This window comes from Rhinopithecus bieti, unplaced genomic scaffold, assembly GCF_001698545.2.
Source record: "Rhinopithecus bieti isolate Rb0 unplaced genomic scaffold, ASM169854v2 scaffold_777, whole genome shotgun sequence".
Lineage (NCBI taxonomy): Eukaryota > Metazoa > Chordata > Mammalia > Primates > Cercopithecidae > Rhinopithecus > Rhinopithecus bieti.
The window spans coordinates 2898012-2908628 of record NW_016803392.1 but is presented as its reverse complement, the minus strand read 5'-3'; positions in this window follow the sequence as shown (position 1 = coordinate 2908628).

The following is a 10617-nucleotide window of genomic DNA, read 5'->3' as shown; positions in this document are numbered from 1 at the left end:
TTTGAATGATTCTCTTCTGCTCTTCTACTCGTTTACTGATAACCTGGTCTCTGATTTTAAATTTGCTATTTTACATGTAAATTTTATTTAACTGTGGGATGGTTTTAATACATTTTTTTAATTTTTTTTAAACAGCTAGTCTACAAAACAAAAAATCGCAAGGCCCATTTGGCCTCATTCCCAGAAATGAAATGGTCTTACCAAATAGCACTTTTGTATACCACCACCACTCCCGATCCTCAGCTTCCGTCCAAACCACAAGTAATATTCCTGCCTGTATTAGTTAATTGTAGGTATGAGGTACACGATGCTATATAATTTTGAGTATAATTAATTCTAATCTTTTTATGAGCAAAATATGCAAAACATTTTATGTTAAAACAGATATTTAACATACTTACAATGAGTAAACATGTGAATTCACCTTAATCAGCATGCCTGAATCTATTTCTCTCTCATCTTAGAAATAAAGACTAACAAAACTGGCCTTAAGTAGTTGCAGATTCTTTGCCTAATCTTCTCTTTCACCATTTCCCACTCAAATGACCCTCTCCTTCCCTATTCACATATGGACTCCTATTGCAAAATTTTTATTTTATTCAACAGTAAGTTTAGTATTATACATGCTAGGTATAAGCATGCTAATGGTATATAGGTATATAAAGAAAAGTTTAACACTATATTTTCCTCAAAAATCTCACAATCTTATAGAATATATTTAAGTTAAAACATTTTATTAAGACATTTATTTCTTTTATCAACTACAAATAAATGAGTGCCTAATAACTGTCTGTTATTGTGTAAAGATGGATTAAAAAGAAAAATCACTGCTGGTGATATCACAATGTTTACAATTTAGTGAGTGGATGATAGACAAAATGCATACATTTAATATGTAATTAAAATAGAATAAAACTTAAGAAGGTAAGTAGGATGCTGTAAAGACTAATAAAGGGAGGCCGAGACGGGCGGATCACAAGGTCAGGAGATCGAGACCCTCCTGGCTAACCCGGTGAAACCCCGTCTCTACTAAAAAATACAAAAAAAAACTAGCCAGGCGAGGTGACGGGCGCCTATAGTCCCAGCTACTCGGGAGGCTGAGGCAGGAGAATGGCGTGAACCCTAAAGGCGGAGCTTGCAGTGAGCTGAGATCCAGCCACTGCACTCCAGTTTGGGCGACAGAGCAAGATTCCGTCTCAAAAAAAAAAAAAAAAAGAGAAGACGAATAAAGGAAGAAATGTACTCAGAGATAGAAACTGAAGGGTCAGAAAGTGGGCAGATACATTAAGACATCAAAAGAAAATCAAGAGAGCTAAGAAAGGAGAGTTTCAATGAAAAGGAATGGTCAATTCTGGCAAACAGCACTTTACATAACTGAGGAATATTTTCTCATATGCCTATCTGGGCTGGGGGTTGGGGAGTGTTATGGAAAACGTCTCAGAGAAGGTTACTCTGGAGTCGGGTCTTAGTGCATATACAGAAGTCTGCCAATATACAAAAGTAAGGAAGATGTGCTGTATTTCTAGCAACGGGGATAGATAAACAAATGCACAGAAGTATAAAAAGTATAACCCACTTAGGTAATAGAAAGCCTATCCATAGAGCTGGGACATATGTTCTTCAGTTGAGAGAAACAGTATCTGAAATATTGATAATGAAATATGAAGAGGTCTTTCATGCCATAGTTAGGAGTTTGAACTATATCTGGTAGAATACTGAACATTTTATTTTACATAGAAAATGATGTGACCAGATTTGTATTTGAAAAGGTCACTCTGATTTTGAAGGAATGATAGTAAGGGTAAGAATTTGGCAGAGGAAAAAAAGAAGTAAAAAGTACATTATGTTCATAACACAGAAAAAGTATATAGAATGCAGAGCCTCAGTGTGATCCACCAAAGTAATTCAGTTAGGAATTTATGAAGCTCAGAGTTATGGTGGTAGAAGAAAGTACAAAAAGCACAATACATACAATAATGGAATATGTCCCAGGAGTTGATGTCAGATAATCCAGAGAACATAAGGGAGGGACAAAGAAAAAATGACTACAGGATTTATGATGGGGCCCCATTAATCCAGATCAGAACCTCCTCTTATTTAAAATAAATAAATCAAATGGATATCAAAGAATTACACATTCAAACCTGTGGTTCAAGAAAGAGAAGCTTGAAAATTGTTATTTTTAGAACCATTCATTTAGCAAGTACAATTGGAACCTTGAAAGTACACAAGAGAAAGCAATGTGTAAGCCTTATATAATAACTACAGATCCAGAAATACAGAAGATGAAATACCAGTCTATAACTACAGCCTATATTTGGAGGCAGGAAAGACAGTACTAAGGAATATATTGAAACAACATCTAAGGAAAAAGGAGATCCAGAACACTAATGTGCCATGAAATCCAGTAGATGACAAGACAATGTTTTCAGAGATTAGGCGAAAACTGATGTGTTTAGAGACCGCAGTCACAGTAGATAAAAAGAAGTAGAATCCAGTTTGCAAGTAGTTATGTGTATTAGTAGTACAAGAAAACTCTTGCCTCTAGATCCATTTCACTCTTTCCATTTGAGAGGGGAGAATAAATTACTGCACTAGTTGTTCAGATTCAGGATTGTGATCTGACCACCTCTACTGGTAGGAAGAGTCACTCTACTGCAAAATTTTGCTTTTTTCTACTCTGTAACCCAAGATTGTACAACAGAGTCAGGGTGCCCTCTTGGAATATGGCTATTTTTTCTTCTTAAAAACAGAAGCGGCCGGGCGCGGTGGCTCAAGCCTGTAATCCCAGCACTTTGGGAGGCCGAGACGGGCGAATCACGAGGTCAGGAGATCGAAACCATCCTGGCTAACACGGTGAAACCCCGTCTCTACTAAAATACAAAAAAATTAGCTGGGCGAGGTGGCGGGCGCCTGTAGTCCCAGCTACTCGGGAGGCTGAGGCAGGAGAATGGCGTGAACCCGGGAGGCGGAGCTTGCAGTGAGCTGAGATCCGGCCACTGCACTCCAGCCTGGGGCAGAGCAAGACTCTGTCTCAAAAAAAAAAAAAAACCAGAAGCCACATACATTATTATCACATCATATTTTAAGGCTAGCCATTGTTAAAATGGAGACATGGAGGAAAAGAAGGGTTCTACTTCTTTTTGAGCCTAATTTATGTGTTCTAACCCATCTATAGGAGATGTAAAGAAATTGCGGGGGCCAGGCATGGTGGCTCACGCCAGTAATCCCAGCACTTTGGGAGGTCGTGGCGGGCAGATTGCCTGACGTCAGGAATTCGAAACCAGTTGCCAACCTGATGAAACCGTATCTTTACTAAAAATACAAAACTAGCTGGGTGTGGTGGCACATGCCCATAATCCTAGCTACTTGGAAGGCTGAGGCAAGAGAATTGCTTGAATCCGGGAGGTGGAGGTTGCAATGAGCCGAGACTGCACCATTGCACCCCACCCTGGGCGAAAAGAGCAAAACTGTCAGAAAGAAAAGAAAAAGAAAAAGAGAAGAGAAAGAAAAAAGAAATGGTGGTTAATAGTGAATACCCAGCTACTGATTTTCTGTTTTGCATTATCACTTGTGCAACATAAGGAAATTCAGAAATTTTGAATATCCTAAGGCAAGATTTGGGCATTCCTAAAACACTGAGTGAAATACATAGTACCACTAAAACTCCTAACAGGGAAGCAAGTAATAAGCAACAAGAGATTTTGAAAGTATACTACTGGTTCATTATTGAGGATATATTTTAGTTTTAAAATTCTATTCGGTTCTTTTCATAGTTTCTTTTTGTCCACTGAAATTTCCTGATTTTTAATTTATTGTGTGCATTCCTTTATGTTCTTGACACAGTTCTCATAGCTGCTTTAAAATTGTGTTTGTTAATTGGAACATCTGGGTCATTTCACAGTAGATCTTTTAGTTTCAGGTTGGTGTGCTGTGGAGACCCCAGATTTTGTTCTTTCTCTGAAAGGTGTTGCTTTTTTATTTGTTTCCACAGATAGTTTACTTGGTTGAACTCAGATTGCAAACTCTGTCTCTTGGTTGACACCTCAAATCTCAGTTCATATCTTTTGTCCCTAGCTGACCTATTTGGAATCTACCCCATGCATGAATATGTTAAGGATCAGCCAGAGATTTGGACAAAGTTTATATATAGAGCTTGCAGCTCCTCCTTTCTGCCTCCTTTCCAGGGTTCATCTCTCAATTTTTTGAAGCAGTGATTGCCTTGAATTCTATCTTTTGATGATTTAAAAGCCAAAGTCCCCTCAAACACCTTCAAATTAGGATGATTTCCAGATTCCTCATCATTATGTCAGTGATATTCAGAACAAAGCATAATTTAAATGTCCTTGTTTAAATATAATTTTTAAGAAAGTTTCTGTTAGTACAAAACATTTTATGGCTATTATCTCCCTTACCCAGGACAGGATATTTTAATTCATGCTACTTAAGATTGCATTCACATTGTGGTAGCCATCAGTTCCTTTAAAGTTTCAGATCAATTAAAATCATCAAATTGTTCTTTTGTTTCTGTTCATCATAAAGCAAGTTCTCAATCAATATTTGTCAATTAAAAGAACATCAACATAAGCCTCCTCTACTTTGTAGACATGCAATTTATTTAGGACTTGACCTAAATTTATCTCCATATAATTTCAATGGGTTTGTCATAGATTCATTCATTAATTCATATTTATTCCTTCAGGAAATATTTACTGTAAACCTTTCAGGCACTTGGGAACACAGTAATGAACAGCACTGACAAAATTATTGTTCATGTGTAATTCATATTCTAATTTGGGGTGCTAAATAATACACAAGCAAACAAGTAACATTGTGAGATAATGCAACTACGAAGAAAATAAAACAGATAATATGGTAATATAGAGTGATAGAGGAGGTTTTATTTGAATTCAGCATTAGTGATGTCCTATCTAAAGAAGTGTCATTTGACCTGAAATATGAATGCTGACATGGAGCCTATGAAACAAGTTGAAATCTAGGTGTTATCATAGTGATCTTCTTCCAGTATCTGAGTCATCTGCAGATAACTCTACATCTTTTTCTCATTATTTTTTAGAAATGCTGAAAAGCTCAGAGTCAGAGAGAAAGCCACGTGACAATTCAGTAAATTGCTCTTTCTCTTGTTTTTTGGAGATGGAGTCCAGATCTGTTGCCCAGGCTGACAAGCAGTGCAGGGACTACTCACCAGCATGATCACGGCACACCATAGACTGGAGCTCCTGGCCTCAAGTCTCTGCTTAGTTCATTATATTGTTCCTTCTGGCCAACATGCTCTATGAACCCTCTTTGGGTATTTTAAGTTATGAAGTAATGATTCCATTTAAATTTTATACACTGTTTCTCTATCTAGTCATGATTATATCATCAGATAATTTATTTAATTATATTTTTCACTTATTAAATTGTTTCTCCATTTTTTAACCAAAGCAATTTGCACTGGTTTGAGTTCTATATTATTTAATTGTCCCTTATTTATCTTTCATCCCCTCATTTATTCCATCTGACAAAGTGCACATAAATATGTATGTATAAAAATAATAGAAGATTAAAAACATTCTGAGAGTGGGCTGGGTGTGGTGGCTCACGCTGGTAATCCCAGTACTTTGGGAGGCCATGGTGGGCAGATCACCTGAGGTCAGGAGTTCTAGACCATCCTGGTCAACATGGCAAAACCCCGTCACTACTAAAAGACAACAAAAATTAGCTGTGCATGGTAGTGGGCGCCTGTAATCCCAGCTAGACCATCCTGGCCAACATGGCAAAACACCCGCTCTACTAAAAAAAAAAAGAAATAGACAAAAATTAGCTGCACGTGGTTGTGGGGGCCTATAATCCCAGCTATTCAGGAGGCCGAGACAGAACAATTGCTTGAACCCAGGAGGCGGAGGTTGCAGGGAGCCAAGATTGCACCACTGCACTCCAGCTTGGGTGACAGAGCAAGACTCTCAAAAAAAAAAAAAAAAAAAAAGAAAACTCACTAAAAAAATTTCTGAGACCGTGAACATGGCAAGTATACATCCTTCCTTCTTCCCTAAACTGCCAAGTGTCAAAAACAATGTCTCTTACATAGTAGGTAGGCAATAAATGTAAAATGAATTATTAAATGAAATAATTGAGTATAGAAAGATGTTCAATTAAAGGGCCATAAAAACAACTGAGTAAATGAAAGGGCTTTAGCAAACTGTTATATCCTGGAAAAATGGAGCATTTCTACATGAGTAATGGAGATAACTATCACTGCTATTCCATAGCAACACATTCTATGACATGAAATTCCTGGTGGGGAAACAGCCATTACAAATTTCATGTTTTATGTCATGATGCATATCATAGTTCTTTGGATAGCATCTAATAAGTATGTATCTTTACACAGTCACCTATTAAACTTTACCCATGGAAGAAAAATGATCCAATATAATATAGTAGATGAGAAAGATTCTCTGAGCCCTTATTTAGTCATTCCCAGAGAAGAAAGTGGTCACTTTGAAGAAGAGTCGTTTCTAAAATGCTTCTTGATGCTATGCATTTTATACCAGTTTCATAACACATCTTCATAACAAATTGGATGCTGTCTTCCATCATCTTCTAATTGTTGATTGTAGAGATAAGCCAGTTAGGAAAGAAAATTCCAATGTGATTTGAATTTATGTCCTTCTACTAAACGTTATTAGCCAATACAAATGTAACATGCACACAATCTACCCTACAAGAGAACAATATTTCAGCAAGCAGAATGTGAAAAATTTAAAACTACTCACCTCACTTCAAGGAAATGTACCCTAGGTCTGGTTTTTATATAATACACAGCATATGTTTTTGTATACAGAGAACACAGGAATGCTTAGATTTGTTGTACATGTTAGGTTGGTTATTTCACTTTTCTCTATCTCAGACTAAATAATCCTTATTCTTATATCTTTTGTACCATATTTTAATCTCCTTAGTATGCATTATATCCAAATTTTAAAAAAAAATCTTTAGAATTATGGTGTTAACTGGGCACACAGCTCCAATAACAGGTGTTTAATAAGTGCTGGCTTTCCCTGGCGGATCAAGGCACTGTGCTTACATGCTGTTCTCAAGTCCATGAGTCCCAAGGTTATACTCACAAATGAAAGGAATGCAAGAATTTCTACCTCTTCTAATAGATATGAAAATATTTCATAATTACTTTGCTTCCTTAACATTCTGAAATGTTTGCCTCAACAATATATATAAAAGCACTATCATTTTAGAAAACGCATGTACACACAAAAACACTCCTACACTAGACCCAAGCACCTACAGAACTGGGCATTTGCACATTGATTTTAGGGCACTATATTAAGGACTAATCTGATATTTTTATCACTATGGTCAAATAAAAATACAGGAGAATAAAAGTCAACCTCCAATGAGTCATCATTATATATCCTCAGAAAACACATTTTACTCCTTATAAGAAAATAATATATTGATGATATTCTCAGTGCTTCCAAAATATTACTTTATGCTTATATGTTTATAATTTTAATATGTTTATATTTTATGTTTATATAAATATCCTTGGAAGCACCGAGAATATCATCAATCACATGTATAGCCAGAAATAATGTTGGAAGGTAAGAAAATAAAAATAATACATTAATAAATGAAATATCTTCTTACCAATAACCTCTAAGCTCAATCTGAAAAAGGTAATTATCCGACAGAGAAAATAAATTATTTTGTATTTTTTTAGTGAGGCATTTTCTATTTTTTATTTTAAATTTTTTAACAAATGAACACATGAAATACTATGTATTTATCATGTACAACACATTTATATACACTGTGGAATGACTAAATTTAACCAATTAACATACATTATCTCACATTGTTATCATTTCTGTGGTAGAAGCACTTTACATCCACCCTTTTAGCATTTTTTAAGACTAAGATACAGTCAACTCTTGAACAATGTTGGGGTTAGAGGTACCAAAATCCCGTGCAGCTGAAAACTTGTATAAAACTTTTAACTCCCCAAAACTTAACTACTAATAACCTACTGTTGACTGGAAGCGTTATCAATAACATAAACAGTTACTTAACACATATTTTGTAAATTATATGTATTATATACTGTATTCTTACAATAAGGTCAGCTAGAGAAAAGAAAATGTCTCTGGGTGTGGTGGCTCAAGCCTGTAATCCCAGCACTTCCGGAGGCCAAGGCATGCGGATCACTTGAGTTCAGGAGTTCGAGACCAGCCTGGCTAACATGGTGAAACCTCGTCTCTACTAATCGTAGAAAAATTTGCCGGGCATGGAGGCACACACTTGTGGTCCCAGCTACTTAGGAGACTGAAGCATGAGAATCACTTGAACCTAGAGGCAGAGACTGCAGTGAGCTGAGATCGCACCACTGCACTCCAGCCTGCGTGACAGAGTGAGACTCTGTCTCAAAGAGAGAGAGAGAGAGAGAAAAGAAAATGTTAAATCATAAGGAAGAGAAAATACATTTATTATTCATTAATTGTAAGTGGATCATTATAAAGGTATTCATGCTCACTGTCCTCATGTTGAGCAGGTTGAGGAGGAGGAAGAGGAGGAAGAGGAGGAAGAGGAGGGTGGGTCTTGCAGTCTCATGGGTGGAAGAGGTAAAGGGAGTAGAAGGGAAGGCAGGAAAGGCAGCCTCACTCTGTGGAAATTTTATTGAAAGAAGTCCACATATAACTGGACCCATGCAGTTCAAACCCTGTTGTTCAAGGGTCAACTGCATATACATATCTTCAACTTTTCAAAATTATTTTTTAAAATGTCTGTGGGTACATAGTAGGTTTATATATTTATATGTGGGTAGGTGAGATGTTTTGATACAGGCTTGCAATGTGAAATAAGCACATCATGGAGAATGGGATATTCAACCCCTCAAGAATTTAACTTTTGAGTTACAAACAATCCAACTGCATTCTTCAAAATATTAAGAATAGTCACAATGTTGTATAATACATCTCTTGAACTTATTTTTCCTATCTAACTGAAATTTTGCATTCTTTTATCAACATCTCTCTAATTATCTAACCACCCCACCCCCGGTAACAGCCACTTAACTCTCTACTTTTATGAGATCAACTTTTTTAGATTCCAGATGAGCAAGAATAGTGCTGTAACTAGTGCTGCAATGAATGTAAGAGCGCAGATACATCTTCAACATAGTAATTTCATTTCCTTTTGGTATATACCCAGTAGTGGGAATGCTAGCTCATATGTTTCATTTGTAATATCTTGAGAAACATCCAGATTGTTTTTAAGTCCTTGGAGACATGTGCAGAACGTGCAGGTTTGTTACATAGGTATACATGTGTCATGGTGTTTTGCTGCACCTATCAACCCGTCATCTAGGTTTTAAGGCCTGCATGCATAAGGTATTTGTCCTCATGCTCTCCCTCCCTTTGCCCCTGAGTCCCTGAGAGGCCCCGGTGTGTGATGTTCCCCTCTCTGTGTACATTTGTTCTCATTGTTCAACTCCCACTTAGAAGTTAGAACATGTGGTGTTTGCTTTTCTTTTCCTGTGTTTGCTGAGAATGATGGCTTCCAGCTTCATTCAATGTCCCCGCAGAGGACATGAACTCATCTTTTTTTACGACTGCATAGTATTCCATAGTATATATGTGCCACATTTTCTTTATCCAGTCTATCATTGATGGGCATTTGGGTTGGTTCCAAGTCTTTAATATTGCAAATAGTGCTGCAATAAACATATGTGTGCATGTGCCTTTATAGCAGAATGATTTATAATCCTTTGGGTATCTACCCAGTAATGGGATTGCTGGATCAAATGGTATTTCTGGTTCTAGATCCTTGAGGAATCGCCACAGTCTTCCACAATGGTTGAACTAATTTACACTCCCACCAACGGTGTAAAATCGTTCCTATTTCTCCACAGCTTCATTAGCATCTGTTGTTTCCTGCATTTTTAATGATCGCCATTCTAACTTGTTGTGAAATTGTATCTCATTGTGGTTTTGATTTGCATTTCTCTAATGACCAGTGATGATGATCTTTTTTTCATATGTTTGTTGCATCCAGACTGTTTTCCACAATGCTTTTACTAATTTGCATTCTTACCAGCTGTGTGGAAGGGTTTCCTTTTCTCCACATCCTTGCCACACTTACCTTTTGTCTTTTGGTAACTGTAAATCTAACAAGTATAAGGTGATATCTTATTGTGGTTTCAATCTGCATTTCCCTGATAGTAATTTTGAACATTTTTAAACATGCCTATTGGCCATTTGTATGTCTTTTCTTGAGAAATATCTATTCAGATGCTTTGCCCATTTTTAAATTGTGTTGTTTTCTTCTTTTTGTGGTTGTTTGAGATGGAGTCTCACTGTGTTGCCCAGGCTGGAGTGCAGTGGTGCCATCTCGGCTCACAGCAAGCTCCGCACCCTGGGTTCACGCCATTCTCCTGCCTCAGCTTCCCGAGTACCTGGGACTACAGGTACCCACCACCACACCCTGCTAATTGTTTTTTTTGTTTTTTGTTTTGTACTTTTAGTAGAGACGGGGTTTCACCATGTTAGCCAGGATGGTCTCAATCTCCTGGCCTCATGATCTGCCCACCTCGGCCTCCCA